Raw genomic sequence first — 17,525 nt, forward strand, 5'->3', positions numbered from 1 at the left:
ACGGGGAGAGAGAGACACACGGGAGAGAGACGGGGGGAGAGAGACACGGGAGAGAGACACGGGGAGAGAGAGACACGGGAGGAGAGAGACACGGGGGGAGAGAGACACGGGGGGAGAGAGACACGGGGTGAGAGAGACACGGGGGGAGAGACGGGGAGAGACACACGGGAGAGAGACACGGGGGGAGAGACACGGGGAGAGACACACGGGAGAGAGAGACGGGGAGAGACACACGGGAGAGAGAGAGACGGGGAGAGACACGGGGAGATAGAGACGGGAGAAAGAGAGACGGGGAGAGAGACACGCGGGCAGGGAGACACTGGGAGACAGAGACGAGGAGAGACACGCCGGGGGAGACAGAGACGAGGAGAGACGTACGAGGGAGACAGAGACGAGGAGAGACACGCCGGGGGGACTGGAGGAGACGCCGCCAACGCCTCCACCGCGGAGCAGGAGGAGTGAGCGCCGAGCCCGCGCCGCAGACGTGAGTAGAGAGACGTGTGAGTCGTGAGTAGAGAGACGTGAGAGTCGTGAGTAGAGAGACGTGTGAGTAGAGAGACGTGTGAGTCGTGAGTAGAGAGACGTGTGAGTCGTGAGTAGAGAGACGTGTGAGTAGAGAGACGTGTGATTCGTGAGTAGAGAGACGTGTGAGTCGTGAGTAGAGAGACGTGAGAGTCGTGAGTAGAGAGACGTGTGAGTCGTGAGTAGAGAGACGTGTGAGTAGAGAGACGTGTGAGTCGTGAGTAGAGAGACGTGTGAGTCGTGAGTAGAGAGACGTGAGAGTCGTGAGTAGAGAGACGTGTGAGACGTGAGTAGAGAGACGTGAGTAGAGAGACGTGAGTAGAGAGACGTGTGAGTCGTGAGTAGAGAGACGTGTGAGTCGTGAGTAGAGAGACGTGAGTAGAGAGACGTAAGAGACGTGAGTAGAGAGACGTGAGAGACGTGAGTAGAGAGACGTGAGTAGAGAGTCGTGAGAGACGTGAGTAGAGAGACGTGAGAGACGTGAGTAGAGAGACGTGAGTAGAGAGACGTGTGAGTCGTGAGTAGAGAGACGTGTGAGTAGAGAGGCGTGAGTAGAGAGACGTGAGTAGAGAGACGTGAGTAGAGAGACGTGAGAGACGTGAGTAGAGAGTCGTGAGTAGAGACGTGAGAGTCGTGAGTAGAGAAACGTGAGAGACGTGAGAGACGTGAGTAGAGAGACGTGAGTAGAGAGTCGTGAGTAGAGAGACGTGAGTAGAGAGTCGTGAGTAGAGACGTGAGAGTCGTGAGTAGAGAGACGAGTAGAGAGACGTGAGAGACGTGAGTAGAGAGACGTGAGTAGAGAGACGTGAGTAGAGAGTCGTGAGTAGAGAGACGTAAGTAGAGAGACGTGAGTAGAGAGTCGTGAGAGTCGTGAGAGACGTGAGTAGAGAGACGTGAGTAGAGAGACGTGAGAGTCGTGAGAGACGTGAGTAGAGAGTCGTGAGTAGAGAGACGTGAGAGTCGTGAGAGACGTGAGTAGAGACGTGAGTAGAGAGTCGTGAGAGACGTGAGTAGAGAGACGTGAGTAGAGAGACGTGAGGGTCGTGAGTAGAGAGTCGTGAGTAGAGAGACGTGAGAGTCGTGAGTAGAGAGACGTGAGAGTCGTGAGTAGAGAGACGTGAGAGACGTGAGTAGAGAGACGTGAGTAGAGAGACGTGAGTAGAGAGACGTGAGTAGAGAGATGTGAGAGACGTGAGAGTCGTGAGTAGAGAGTCGTGAGTAGAGAGACGTGAGTAGAGAGACGTGAGTAGAGAGACGTGAGAGTCGTGAGAGACGTGAGTGGAGAGACGTGAGTAGAGAGACGTGAGAGACGTGAGTAGAGAGACGTGAGAGACGTGAGAGTCGTGAGAGACGTAAGTAGAGAGACGTGAGTAGAGAGACGTGAGTAGAGAGTCGTGAGTAGAGAGACGTGAGTAGAGAGATGTGAGAGACGTGAGAGTCGTGAGTAGAGAGTCGTGAGTAGAGAGACGTGAGTAGAGAGACGTGAGTAGAGAGACGTGAGAGACGTGAGTAGAGAGACGTGAGTAGAGAGACGTGAGTAGAGAGACGTGAGTAGAGAGACGTGAGAGATGTGAGTAGAGAGACGTGAGAGACGTGAGTAGAGAGTCGTGAGTAGAGAGACGTGAGAGTCGTGAGTAGAGAGATGTGAGTAGAGAGACGTGAGTAGAGAGTCGTGAGTAGAGAGACGTGAGAGTCGTGAGTAGAGAGTCGTGAGTAGAGAGTCGTGAGTAGAGAGTCGTGAGTAGAGAGACGTGAGTAGAGAGTCGTGAGTAGAGAGACGTGAGAGACGTGAGTAGAGAGACGTGAGTAGAGAGTCGTCAGTAGAGAGACGTGAGAGTCGTGAGTAGAGAGTCGTGAGTAGAGAGACGTGAGAGTCGTGAGTAGAGAGACGTGAGTAGAGAGACGTGAGTAGAGAGACGTGAGTAGAGAGTCGTGAGAGTCGTTAGTAGAGAGTCGTGAGTAGAGAGTCACTAACACTAGCCCTGTCACTAACACTGTCACTAACACTGACACTAACACTAGCCCTCTCACTAACACTCGCCCTGTCACTAACACTCTCACTAACACCGTCACTAATACTCGCCCTCTCACTAACACTCGCCCTGTCACTAACACTCTCACTAACACCGTCACTAATACTCGCCCTCTCACTAACACTCGCCCTGTCACTAACACTCGCCCTGTCACTAACACTGTCACTAACACTAGCCCTCTCACTAACACTCGCCCTGTCACTAACACTCTCACTAACACCGTCACTAATACTCGCCCTCTCACTAACACTCGCCCTGTCACTAACACTCTCACTAACACTGTCACTAACACTAGCCCTCACTAACACTCGCCCTGTCACTAACACTGTCACTAACACTGTCACTAACACTAGCCCTGTCACTAACACTGTCACTAACACTCACTAACACCGTCACTAATACTCGCCCTCTCACTAACACTAGCCCTGTCACTAACACTCTCACTAACACCGTCACTAGCCCTCTCACTAACACTGTCACTAGCACTGTCACTAACACTGTCACACTGACACTAACACTCGCCCTGTCGCTAACACTCTTACTAACACTCTCACTAACACTAGCCCTGTCACTAACACTGACATTGTCACTAACACTAGCCCTGTCACTAACACTGTCACTAACACTCTCACTAACACTCGCCCTGTCACTAACACTATCACTAACACTAGCCCTGACGCTAGCAATAGCATTGGCACTAACACTGGACCTGTCGCTGAGATGGAGCGTTAGGATTGATACTACCACAGGCGCAGACACTAACACTAGCCCTGTCACTAACACAGGCCCAGACACTAACACTATCCCTGTCACTAACACAGGCCCTGACACTAGCACTAGCCCTGTCACTAACACAGGCCCTGTCACTAACACTAGCCCTGTCACTAACACAGGCGCAGACACTAGCACTAGCCCTGTCACTAACACAGGCCCTGACACTAACACTAGCCCTGTCACTAACACAGGCCCTGTCACTAACACTAGCCCTGTCACTAACGCAGGCCTTGACACTAGCACTAGCCCTGACACTAGCACTAGCCCTGTCACTAACACAGGCCCTGTCACTAACACTAGCCCTGTCACTAACACAGGCCCTGACACTAACACTAGCCCTGTCACTAACACAGGCCCTGACACTAACACTAGCCCTGTCACTAACACAGGCCCAGACACTAACACTAGCCCTGTCACTAACACAGGCCCAGACACTAACACTAGCCCTGTCACTAACACAGGCCCTGACACTAACACAGGCCCTGTCACTAACACAGGCCCTGTCACTAGCCCTGACACTAACACTAGCCCTGTCACTAACACAGGCCCTGTCACTAACACAGGCCCTGACACTAACACAGGCCCTGTCACTAACACAGGCCCTGTCACTAACACTAGCCCTGTCATTAACACTAGCCCTGTCACTAACACAGGCGCAGACACTAGCACTAGCCCTGACACTAACACAGGCCCTGACACTAGCACTAGCCCTGTCACTAACACAGGCCCTGTCACTAACACTAGCCCTGTCACTAACACAGGCCCTGACACTAGCACTAGCCCTGTCACTAACACAGGCCCTGACACTAGCACTAGCCCTGTCACTAACACAGGCCCTGACACTAACATAGGCCCTGACACTAACACAGGCCCTGTCACTAACACTATCCCTGTCACTAACACTAGCCCTGTCACTAACACAGGCCCTGACACTAACACAGGCCCTGTCACTAACACTAGCCCTGTCACTAACACAGGTCCTGACACTAGCACTAGCCCTGTCACTAACACAGGCCCTGACACTAGCACTAGCCCTGTTACTAACACAGGCCCTGACACTAACACTAGCCCTGACACTAACACAGGCCCTGACACTAACACTAGCCCTGACACTAACACTAGCCCTGACATTGACACAGGCCCTGACACTAGCACTAGCCCTGTCACTAACACAGGCCCTGACACTAGCACTAGCCCTGTCACTAACACAGGCGCAGACACTAGCACTAGCCCTGTCACTAACACAGGCCCTGACACTAGCACTAGCCCTGTCACTAACACAGGCCCTAACACTAGCACTAGCCCTGTCACTAACACAGGCCCTGTCACTAACACTAGCCCTGTCACTAACACAGGCCCTGTCACTAACACAGGCCCTGACACTAGCACTAGCCCTGTCACTAACACTAGCCCTGTCACTAACACAGGCCCTGACACTAACACTAGCCCTGTCACTAACACAGGCCCTGTCACTAACACTAGCCCTGTCACTAACACTAGCCCTGTCACTAACACAGGCCCTAACACTAGCACTAGCCCTGACACTATCACAGGCCCTGACACTAGCACTAGCCCTGTCACTAACACAGGCCCTGTCACTAACACTAGCCCTGTCATTAACACAGACCCAGACACTAACACTAGCCCTGTCACTAACACAGGCCCTGACACTAACACAGGCCCTGTCACTAACACAGGCCCTGTCACTAGCACTAGCCCTGACACTAACACTAGCCCTGTCACTAACACAGGTCCTGTCACTAACACAGGCCCTGTCACTAGCACTAGCCCTGTCACTAACACAGACCCAGACACTAACACTAGCCCTGTCACTAACACAGGCCCTAACACTAGCACTAGCCCTGACACTAACACAGGCCCTGACACTAGCACTAGCCCTGTCACTAACACAGGCCCTAACACTAGCACTAGCCCTGTCACTAGCACTAGCCCTGACACTAACACAGGCCCTGTCACTAACACTAGCCCTGACACTAACACAGGCCCTGAGACTAACACTAGCCCTGTCACTAACACAGGCCCTGTCACTAACACTAGCCCTGTCACTAACACAGGCCCTAACACTAGCACTAGCCCTGTCACTTGCACTAGCAATGACACTAACACTAGCCCTGTCACTAACACTAGCCCTGTCACTAACACAGGCGCAGACACTAACACTAGCCCTGTCACTAGCACTAGCCCTGTCACTAACACAGGCTCTGACACTAGCACTAGCCCTGTCACTTGCACTAGCAATGACACTAACACTGATACTACCCCGAAAGTAACACTTGCAATAAACTATCATTACAACCAAGGCGAACACTAACCCTGACACTAGCATTGTCACTGATAGTATTAGCCTTGACACTAGCCTCGATAATGACCCTTGTCCTGACACCAGCCCTAGAACTAGCACTACCAGTCTTGATGTTATCTCTACCCCTAGCACAGTACCAGCACAAGCTGCAGCATTAGCAATAAATCTAGCCCCTGAACTCTACCATAACCACACATATAGCCATACCCGTAACTACTTGACCCCATAACTCTAGCCATAGGACCACTTCTGACACTAGTCTTAACCTTAGCTGTCGCAGTAGTCCTAGCTGTAACCCTAATCATAGCCCTACTGACACCTCCAACTGGCTTCTTTCGCTCTATTAACCCAAACCCCCTTAAACCCTTTAACCCTTTGCTTCCTCAAACCCTGGTTTATCTCCCCCTACCCCTCCCATAATCTCGATTTCTGGTTCTCACCGCTGACAGCTGCATCGACTGTTTCGCGCATTTGCAGGAGCATCCGCTGTTGCTGGTGGCAGCGGTGGTGATTGGGATTTGGCTGCGTGCTGTTCACGACGTTTGCTGTTGGTGGTGTTGAGGTTGCTGACAGCTACTTCTCGTTTGTTTGTGGCCATGTGGTGGGTCAGCAACAGGTTGGCCAACTACCGAATTATTGAAGTTGAATGCCCCACCTTTTATTGTTCACGGATTACGTTTTAATGTACGTGTGTGTGCGCTATTTTTGTTCATGTTTATGAGAGTGTGTGATTGGGTGGTGCTGGCCATCCCCACCCCCTCGTGTGCCGCTTCGGCCTTCATAGGTGCTACTCGCTACCAGCACTTGCCCCAACAGTCTGTTAAGGCTATACGGGGGATCTTTGTCTTTGCGATTGGTGCAGCAGCTACGCCAGGCATAGGCGAGATCTTCTCCAGAGCACTGTGCTAGTTTTTTAAAATAGTATCTCTGGACTCTAGAGATGATCTTATTAATGAATGCAATTTAGCTTCTCATTAGGCAACACATCCATAAAAAGGAGCACCCTTTCGGCAGATATTTTACCGTTAATTATCAACAGCCTTTTGATAGTTCACCTTTAGTGCATGTATTGTTAAACCTGTGATAAATGCATTGCCATGACCTTCATGGTAATATTGCTCTCAACACTACACGTTTTGGTGCGAACACTGACCAGACTCGTCTAATGATCATTCACCGTAAAACGTCAGCTCCTACTTATCGTCGGTAAACGCTAGCACCTATTGCGACGCTCTTCGTTCATGTGCATTGATTGTATCGTTCCCACTTGTCCTGCTGATCGTGATCGATCACGGCACGCATCGTCTGGGTTGTACTCATTTCTGCACATAAGCAGCTCGCTTGCGAACGCTGTCACATTTACACAGCGACCGCTTGGCATAAACCATCTGCGATACCACGTGGAATATTAGCAATGAGGTTATTGCCGTAAACAGTGTTAGTTGATTTGTACTCCACTGTTGTGCTGTCTTGAGCTTTTTCCCTGTTCCTCATACCAAACAGTTGTTTGACGACAAATTAGTAATTGCTGAAACAACATGTTATCATCACCAGCGATGGTCCATCTACCGCTGGATGAAGGCTACGCAGTAATCTACTGAACGCCTGCGCAACGAGCTGATTTCAGCGCTAAGTCTCCTCATGTTCCCAAATTTGGCTCAAAATGTCTTTACAAGCGCGCATCTCACCATGCTTATTTGGCTCTTCACTAGTTTTCGTTTATTTTGAATCACCTATTCTATCCTTGCATGTGGAAATGTGCTCAGGAGCTAAATGCCAAATGTCCAGCTCTGCTTGACACGAGAGGGACTTCAGGAGAGAGTTGGGTGTCATTTTGCTATTCCTCCTCCCTTCAAGGTGCTTAGACTATTCAGTAGTGGTTTACTGCATGGTCCATTGTTTGGGTTGCGTGGCCACAAATCGCACTGTAGCTGTGTCTTTAATTTTCGATTGATGAAGGAGATGTGGACATCGGCCTGTTGATGATGATGTTCTGATGCGGTCGATCGTTGCACCGGTGTCCTCAAGGAATGTCAAAAGCCAGGAGGAGTGATGTGGAGTGTGGGGAAACCTCCAGGCCCTTATGGAAGGAGACCTGTGCATTAATCATTCGACCCCTTGTACCTTAAAGGATTCCAATCCTCCTGTGTAGCATGTCTGCTTCAGTATGAATATCCGAATGAGCAAAGTGGGTACGTTAAAAATTATCCACTAGCCTACTTACAAAAATAAATAAATATTCACAGAATCATTTTCATGTTAAATAATTGCAGTTATTAGCAGTGGCTGTAAGCCATCAATTTGCATGCACCCTGCTCTCAGAATAATTGCATTATCAGCAATTTTAGAATTTAAAATGTCCAGCAGTAGTTGCTTACACACGCTAGTCTTATATACTATAGTTTGTTTTTTTCCCGAGCACAACCATTTTGCGTAAAACTATAATTCATTTATACCAGGAATACAGTCTTAATAAATTGGAAATGGAACACGTATTTTGAGTAATGCATATAACAGTATTTTAACTGAATACTAGACCTTATCACAGCATATTGCATTTTCAGGATTATATGATTCCATCTAAATTTGTTATAATTACAAATTAACTTTGATTAAAAAGACATTGTGTGTGCAATGTTTAAGCTGATTAGTCATCTTTGGCAATCCATTACTCCACTTTCACTTCTTCTTGTTCTCAGGTTGAGAGAGACCGTTGATTGGTAGCCTGCCTCCCCGCTAATGTACCTTGATGCATTTACACAGCCCACTCATCAAAGTGCCCTCTCGAGTGTAGCAGACTGTTGTGCTGCTTCGTTAAGCATTCATTCAGTCAGAGGCGGCAAAATCCTCGTTGACACGTGCCTTGTGTGTACCAAGATGTACAAAAATTATGCATAGTAGTGTGTCTTACTGCCTCCTGTTGCAGAACACGGTCTGGCTCGCCTAATGCAAGCAATCAGACATGTTTTCAAATGTCCATTGGCTATGAAAGTGGCGGCAGACCATTGCAATGTTAAGAGCACAGTGTTTTGATTTCCAGCAGACCAGCTAATGCAATGCTCAGCACATCCCGATGTTAATGTAAAACATGAATGCACGGACGGAAAGCCCTGTGCATTGCAATGAAGAACATCATGGTGGTAGCTGGCATGGTCGCGGTTGGTTTGTTGGGAACGATTTTGACTATTCAAGGTGATGAGGCTATACATTTTGTCCCATCACTACTTTTATTTTGATCATCTACAAATGGGAACCTCATTTTTCAATCGGTGCAACTGCCTTGCATGAAGAGCTCATATTTAAAGGCATCGTTTTTATATGTAATATACTGTATATATATTTTAATTCATTTCAGTGAGTTACCATCTCTTTTTTTCATATCGACAAACATTTGTGTATTGCCTTATGTTGAATTTAAAGTCGGTCCAATGCTCACGTATTTAATTAGCAATGCGTTTACACATTAGCCGCATTAGGTCAATGCGTGTTATTTGAAGGGCCTGTTTAATATATCGTTTGCTGTGAATGTTGGTTGACAATGTTGTGTGGATGTGGCAATCACGTTACTCGTCACGGATCTACAGAATTGGCGGGGCGTGGCATTCGTCTTGTGGTTGCCATTGCTGCGTTGGCACTAGGGAGCCACTCTTAATTTAGGTTCATCTTTGCAAAAATGAACTGTATGAAAGGACCCGACTATATTTCATTACACCGGAGTACAATTGCGAGCGCACAGGGACCGTTGTTTGAATGCCTAGTGCATAGCACCATACATTTTTTTGTGAGAGTTTGTGAAGTCACAAGTACTCTTTGGTTCTATTCGGTAAAGTCACGTAGGTAAAAAAATAAAACAACAAAAATCACGACGTTTTGGCCACAACACAAGCGGCGTTCATCAGTGTCTAAGTAAATTATTATATATTGAACATGTTTTAATTGTGTCTTGGCTTAAAAAATATATGTTTCGAAAAAGGTCTATTTGTTACACAAATTATGAGAATTGTAAGAAATGGCAGTGCCATGTGATAGTCGTTAAATTTCAATCAAGAGTTGGCTATCAGTGCTGTCCACTCCTTGCGCCTATTCCACTGAAGGCTCAAGACCTTCTACCCTATGACTGACTACTTGCTATCTAAAAAATAAACATGCATGCCGCTTCTGTACAGCGCCTTGACATGCAGTCACATGCAGATGCTATATAAATCTAAATTATACTGGATTGTATTTTTTCCACAAGTACGTTTGGCCCGCAGGTGCAAAACGTTTTATTCACAGGGCATCTAGACTTTACACTGTGCCTTTTCACAAATCACAGCGCTGCTGTTGCATGTTTGTTGGGATGACGATGTTGCCCGCTGCTAGGCTGCGTTCAATTACGCCTAATGCTGATCATGCCCCTAATGGCGTTTGCACTGCACGGCGTTTGCAAGGAGGGAAGCCGAGGACAGAAAGGAAAACGGGCATTAGTTTCCCTCCACCTGTGGCCGATTAAGAAAACATTTTTTGTTACATTTGCACCGTAACGACGTACAGTGTTTGCCGATTTTCTCCCAAAACTCTAAGCGATCGGCTTCACTCTGAACGTTTCACTCCAGGATACGCAGTTTTCGTTGCACATCACGATGGTGTGTTCAGTTCATTAGCATGCAAACCTGGGCCTTCAGCTGTTCTGCCAGGTGGCTATTAGAGCAGGCTGTAGAGGTGTTCACCCACGAGCCCTTTCACTAAACAGGAAGTGCTTCTGTGCGAGCCAGGAGGAGTAGGAATCGGCCGCACGCTGCACCTTTTGTAGGCAGCTCTGGGCTTGGATGCTCGCTGGGAGGCGTTGACCTTTACACTCGTGGTTCGTGCGCTGAGCGACTTGGTGATGGCCGTCAAAGCTAATCCTCTGACAAACAAAAATAACATTTCAGGGACCCTGCCAGGGGGGACCTACAGGCCAGGAGCATCGGCACAACCACTCTGAGGGTTCTCCTTTTGTTAATTAATAAAATGCCGATGATTACTGGAGTGCTAAATAGTATAATTTATTTGATTGTTATTATTGTGTTTGTGTTAATGCTTCATTGCGTTAACTGAAGCACACTTCATGTGCTTATTATTACGATCTCGATAAGGGCTGTTGTAAATACAGAATATGCCCCTGGTATTTCTAGTCTCAGTCTGCGGTGGCTGCAAGCTTAATAGTTTTCTGACATTTATTTCTGAGTTACGTTAAGATAACATCATGCCCTTTAAGGAAATATGCCTATGCTAATATTTGATTTGTTTCTTAACCAATAATAAATCGTAAGCTGCTGATTTATTAAGCATTGATATATATCATCACAGCTGCTTGTCCAAGCCAAATATTTTATTAAAATGTAATTAAATAAATGTGACCCACATAAGTGTGTGTTAAGACTTTCATATATTTACCTAAAATATGCCGGTCAAAAAATTATTTTGACTTTTCACAATCCACTGTGACTTTGGGTTGAGATTGATGGCAGTTGGCAGGGGTTTAATGTTGAAATTCCTAAGATGTTTATGTCCCTTGCTTAGCTCTGACATTTAAGGTTTGGCACCGAATTTATTTCGGTACATATTGAGTCACGGAAAAACATACATGTATGAATATTCATTGCCCTAGTGATGGTCAAAATGTCAGGGTTCCTACATTGTTAAAAGGTCAAATGCAGATAAATGAGACAATTGTTTACATGCAATCTTAGATCTGAGTGTAGAGCACTTCAACACATAATATATGTATTCATAATCATCTCTTAATGATGACAGGTTTTGTACAAAATACAGTTTTGGAAACGCTTTTTTTTTATGCGACATGGGTCATGGTTAAATTGTCAATACATGCATGTATTATTCACACAGTTCTAATGTCGTCACGTGGGTTAAGGAAAGCCAGCTTGATTTCTGGTCCTGAGTTCTCATCCTCTTGCCACATATCTCAGCTCTGCAGGACCTCATTCCTACATCTTTTCAACATCTCTTGCGTCCGCCATTTCCTTACCCTAGCTGATGCCGTGACCATCATGCATACCTTCACCACATCCGAACTTGACTGCTGCAACTCTCTCCCTCGACAATCCCTTTGTCTCCTAACTCCAGGCGATCCAAAATGCCCCTGCCAGACTTCTCTGCCACACCTGCAGTAGACGACACACATCACCCCTATAACTCCACTGCCTCACAGTCCATTCCTGGGTCAGATTTCAAGATCACCATCTTCAAGATCCTCCACGGACATGCCCTCTTACCTTTTCCCACGAATATGACTACTCTCCACTCACTCTCCGCTCCAGCAACTTAGGTTTTCTGTCAAAGCCTCGCAGACAAGTTTCAGTGGAAGGCCACCTGTATTCCTCTCCTACCCTCATAGTCTACAACTCCCTTTCCCCGGCCAACCTTTACTATCGACTCTCTGCCTGTGTTCATTTGCAGGCTCAATACCATTGGTTTTTTTTTCCCCTCTCTGACTGACTGGCTCTTTAAAATAAACATTCACGCTGTTTTTGAACAGCATCATGAGATAGTCACAGTTAGATCCTACGTTAATCCAAATTGTTTTGTATTTCATAACCTTTTAACGTGCAGCAGAATGTGTTATCTCACTGCTTCACACTCTACACCCCTTAAACACTGTAAGTCAAGCGTCAATTTCATTCATTTCTGTGTTGTATGCGCCGAGGCAGATGAATTAACAAAAAAATAATACCCGGTTAACAGTGGAGCCGAGTTGCGCTGTGACAAACACAAAAATACTATGTCATCATCCTCTTCGGTCGACTTGGACAAGTTGAGAGCACGAGCGTGAAGCAGCAGCACCACCAGCTCAAGTTCGGCGAGAGTGGCGCGGCTTGGGGGGGTGGTGGGAAAGCGAGCGTAATTGCCTCCCCCTGGCAGGAGGGCCTGGGGGCCCTACAAGGGAAGTCTCAGGAAGTGAGGCGGTGTTGCCTCCCCCCCCCCCTCTCCCTCCACCGTCGCCCCTGACCCAACCGTGCGCGTGGGGTAAGGACGGGCCGAAGGGGGTGAGCAATGATCGCCGCCCAGGGCTGCCACCATTATGCACTAAATTTTTCTCCGTTACCCCGGTAAGCTGAGCTCTATGTGTATGGATATTTTTCAGACGCTAGCTGGCTATCACAAATGATTGCTCGACGAAGCGGCTTACCATCATCGCGTGGAAGTTTTCAGCGGCAGCCAAATACTCTAAACACGTGATGTTGATTCGAAATGTGTAGGGAAAAACCGGAGAAAAATCCACGCGACCACGGGGAGAACATGCAAACTCCAAATACAAAGGCGTCAGGGTTGAGGTGGAACCCACGACCTCTTGTGTGGCTGGCGAGGTAGTTAACATCTCGCCACCGCGACGCCCTTCCTTGCCACGGTGTCCCCCGGTTTCGGGGCTCCCTCGCGTGTGCCGTGCTAGGGGCGAGACCTCGGCTTCTTGCCTTCAAGGCTGCTGCCAAGGACAAAGACGTATAAACGAGAATGAAAAGTACCGACCGTGTCCTTCATAGTTGCTGCAGTGCAATAGATTTACGTCTGTTTGCGTTTGATATGCGTCATCCTTAAAAGAGACCAGGAGTTGCCCAGAAACATGGCCCCGGGTGGATTTTAGCGCGGAGACGCCGAAAACTCTGGGTGTAACTGTTGAACCTCTCCTCTACTGCTGCCCTGATACCACGGAGATTTGATGAATCGTCTTGATTCAGGGCTGCAGTTTCATTAACTAGTATATATTTTGTAGCTTTTCTACAGTTTTCTTCACTCTATTAGCCGAAATGTAACATTTCCAAATAATGTGCGTACATATGAAAGCGTCTGTTCTTGCAAACGCGATAAAAGACATTTACCCATGCATCGTGCGCCTTAATCAATGTATCGATACTTTGTTATCATCCTCGTGAAATGCCTACACCGTTGTATGCCAGCAGCACCTTAAAAACCCCACTGCACTGATTCTGGCTGGGCTGCCGAGGTAAATAACAATTCATTACCAGCACAGTGGAACTTTATTAACGGGGATGGGATTGAATATGGCCAGACAACTCAGTTAAGCTCCATTAGACTGACACGTTCAACATGAAACACAGTCTGTGTGATATTGTTTGTTCGGGTCTTCCTGCAAGGTAACACCAGAGGCAAACAGGATCAACCAATTATCAGCATCATCAGCCATGTTTTATCCACTGCTATGTGAAGACACCTCCCCTTACCCCATCACTGTATATTTCGCAGTCCTTGTGGTCCCACAATTCTTTTCACTCCTGCAAATGAGCTCATCACCCTGGTCTGTCTTTAATAACTGCCATAGGTACTGTATGTGTGTGTATGTTGAACTTTTTTCGTATCGTACGTAGCAAACCGTGGGACTCCTTTGCGTGTTCCAGCAATTGTTTCTTTTTGTTAAGCAAAATTGTTGTACGTGACGTTTTTAAAAAAAAAAATCTCGTTAAGTTCTTCATTTGCTGGAGTTCAAGTGTCCTATTAAAGGCGATGCAATCTGCAAATTTGGGATGGTTAATACTTTCACCGCTTGTATTTATGCCTTTATATCGGTTTTTCTCCAAATATCTTCTGTTCTAATATTGTAAAGAGAATATCTTCTTACTTGGCTATTCGTCTAATTTGTATTTTGTTACTTTTTTATGCAGTCTCAATAGTTATGATAATTAGGTTTTTTTTGTTTTAATTAAGTGTCGGTTTGTGGATGAATAAATAGTTTCTGCTAAATTGGTTGTCTTTACATAATCTACAAAAAGGCACGCAAAGTGCGACTTGATATTTTTTATTTATTTGTCTGTCTCTAATGGAATCTCGTTGATATCATTTGGTCAGTGGTAGCAAGGCCGTAATTATAATATATATTAGGGGGGGACACATCCCCCCCCCCCCCAATATTCAAATATGCTCAAAATGCCCCCCCCCCCCAAATATTGCTATAAAATATATTTCTGTTCATATGATTGTAGTTATGGTTGTACTTTATTAATCCCTAATCTCTGCCATGACATACAATGAAACAAGAAATGGTAATAAAGAAAAAACAGAGCAATGGAATACAATACACTATTAGACATTATGTGTTAGTGATTTTTTTTATATTTTAGGCAGGAAATTGTAGGAAATTCGTTTTCAAATTTATTTATTTTTTCTGGGGGGGGGGACCCCAGACCCCCTGGAAGATTTGGTCCCCGCTAATGTTGACTCCATGGCTACGGCCTTGAGTGGTAGTATACACATTTTATAAAACCAGCTATATCCGTCTGTTTATAATTCCTCGACGAGTGATGATGCCTCTTATATATCGTGGTTCCATCTTGCTTAGCTAGCACTTATATTCGATGTTAACCAATCATCAACTTTCTTTTGACTGCTTTCATGCTCCTACTGGTTGTTATGACATGTTCAATCATGTCTGTGTTATGTTCAAAAAAAAATCTACATTTTTTGTCGAATGTCTTTACTGAGTTTTGTTTGACATTGTTTATCCCCTCTCCTATCTGATTTTCATCGATGTGCATTTTGCGGTTTCAGAGATGTCTTCTCTTCTGATGTTTTATATAATTTTGCCCTCTGATTTCAGTCCACTGTCCACTACAGTGTGAGTTATCTCATTACTTAAAAAGTTGTGATATTCATTTACTGACTTTGCTTACTCATTTTGCTTCTATAGTGAGGACTGAGAGAGGAAAATTATTATTGTTTGAGTTCACGGACATCACTGACATGAAGTTTAACGAGTCTACAGAATGGACATGAGAAGTCCAAGTGGATTCTAGATTTGAAGCTTTCGTGACTGCAAGGATCCCTACTCTTTGGATCTATTCGGTAAAGTCACGTAGGTAAAAAATAAAACAACAAAAATCACGACGTTTCGGCCACAACACAAGCGGCCTTCATCAGGTGAAGGGACCAGCCTGTCTCGAAGACTGCGCTGGAGTGAAACAGAGCCAAGCTCAGACTGCGACCTTTAAGCTGTGTGAGAGAGATTAAGGTGCCTCGACAAAGGAATTAGCATAAAAAAAATTGCATTTGATTGGCGGACTTATCATGATGAAATGTGTAGCACAGTGATCGGCACCGGCAGTGCACCAGCCTGTGCTGCGAAAGTTTGGGGTACCACTACTTGAAAAAATATACTGTACCAATGAAAATTAGTTTAATGTTTAGTTCGATTTAGAACATCTTTCCAATGGTTACTTAAGTCCAAGTGGATCAATGACAAATCATATTGGCTTGCTTCTCACGGACGAACTCAAGATTGTCAGAGATCGCTTTGTCCTCAGCAACTTTAGAGCAGGAAGTAATCACGGGCTGGTGCAATACAAGTTACATTTCAACATTGGCAAAGAGAGGACGAAACTAATTGCGGCTAATTACCAAGACGGGTAACATCAAAACCTAGTTCAGGAAGTAGCGTAGTTTGGACTAGTTATAAGCAACAGATTCCAATCCCTATACACAAACAGGATACAGTAAAATACATTCCAACACAGAAATGTATAGGTTTGTTTTTACCTAAACATCTGCAAAGAAAACATCTGCACAGAAAATGAATGCCAAAACATATTTCTATATCGTTTATGTTACGTCTAAATGCAACTGGACACCAAGCAGCTGTACAGAAACTGGCTTACTTGTATCATGACGGGGAAAAAGGAAGGTATCTATATATTTTTAAAGCAAAGTGAAAATGAAAATACATACGTAGAGGAGAATAGGAATGTCTTGAGCCTGGAATTTAACGGTGGCAGGCAGTCAGTAGCACGCCTATGGTTTTTCTTTGTATTTTTATAACGTTGTGGCGTGCGCCCGACTGGACATCTGTAAAAAAGAGCTTCATAGCTCATAGGATTTCTCCAGGGTAAATAAAAAATCCAGATCATGCAGCCAGAAACAGCAAAGGGGGAGTGACCTCCCATGGACTGGAGAGCTATTAATGGTTTTGCCAAAAGGCCTTGGTTGCTGGAGTGGAGTCTTAATAATGCAGTATAATTATGGAAGTCCTAAGCATATGAGTAATTTTACAACATGAACTTGTAGTGGTGAGAGTACATATACTAACAAAGTTGAACTCCGACCTTGTGGCCGACAAAACGACCTGTGACTGAATGCTATTGAACCAGTTTGCACCGAGCTATCAGAGTGCCAACACTACCTGATAATTTCTAAACTAAACTATGAACTATTTTTTTATTCTACCAGGTAAGGGCGACTGAGCTATTTAGCTCTTTTTTTCAGAAGCCACATGGCCACAAATGATAGTTCAACAAAGTGGCTTATGTGGGAATTCATATCAGCTAAATACTCTTAAGCGCATGCTTCGAAATGTGGAGGGGAAAAAAGGGAGAACCCGGAAAAAAATACACGCAACCACGGGGAGAACATGCAAACTCCCAAGTCCGCAGGCGTTAGCGTCGAGATCCAACCAACAACCTCCTGTATAGCAGGCGAAGTAGTTAACATCTCGCCAACCTGGCGTCACCTAACTATGCCATCTTGTGTTGAAGAAGACTGTGTCAGACCATCATGGCACCTGATGCCAACGGATGACATCTGCGCTGCACGCAGACATTGAGCTTAATATGCATCCTTCCGCACCGCTCTGCACGTGCTGCATTTCCAATTCCCCATCACTTAGAATTCACATCACACTTGTGCGTGCTTCACCGGGCGCACGGTGCTCTGTAACCAGTGCAGGTTGTAGCTACGTTGTCATTGTGGTATTGGTGAAAAGGTTCAATGGAAAAGCCGCAATTTAAAATATAAACATTGTGGTTTGCAAGCAGCCACACCGTGAACACAACCGAATGTCGTGTATGTGTAACGTCTTGGCATAGGCAGTGTTGTACTTAGCGATATAC

General features: G+C 46.0%; 1 protein-coding gene across 2 annotated transcripts in view; it reads left to right on the forward strand.

Moving 5' to 3' along the window:
• Positions 1 to 350: 350 nt before the first annotated feature.
• Positions 351 to 17,525, forward strand: part of LOC116948580 (histone deacetylase 4-like) — an 85,304-nt gene continuing 68,129 nt past the window's right edge. For both annotated transcript variants that reach the window (XR_012945915.1, XM_076071622.1), the window contains exon 1: positions 351 to 484. The gene's annotated coding sequence lies outside the window, so the exon portion shown is untranslated. The remainder of the gene's footprint in view (positions 485 to 17,525) is intronic.

Source organism: Petromyzon marinus, chromosome 34 (assembly GCF_048934315.1).
Source record: "Petromyzon marinus isolate PM22_M1 ecotype Great Lakes invasive population chromosome 34, UKy_Petmar_22M1.pri1.0, whole genome shotgun sequence".
Lineage (NCBI taxonomy): Eukaryota > Metazoa > Chordata > Hyperoartia > Petromyzontiformes > Petromyzontidae > Petromyzon > Petromyzon marinus.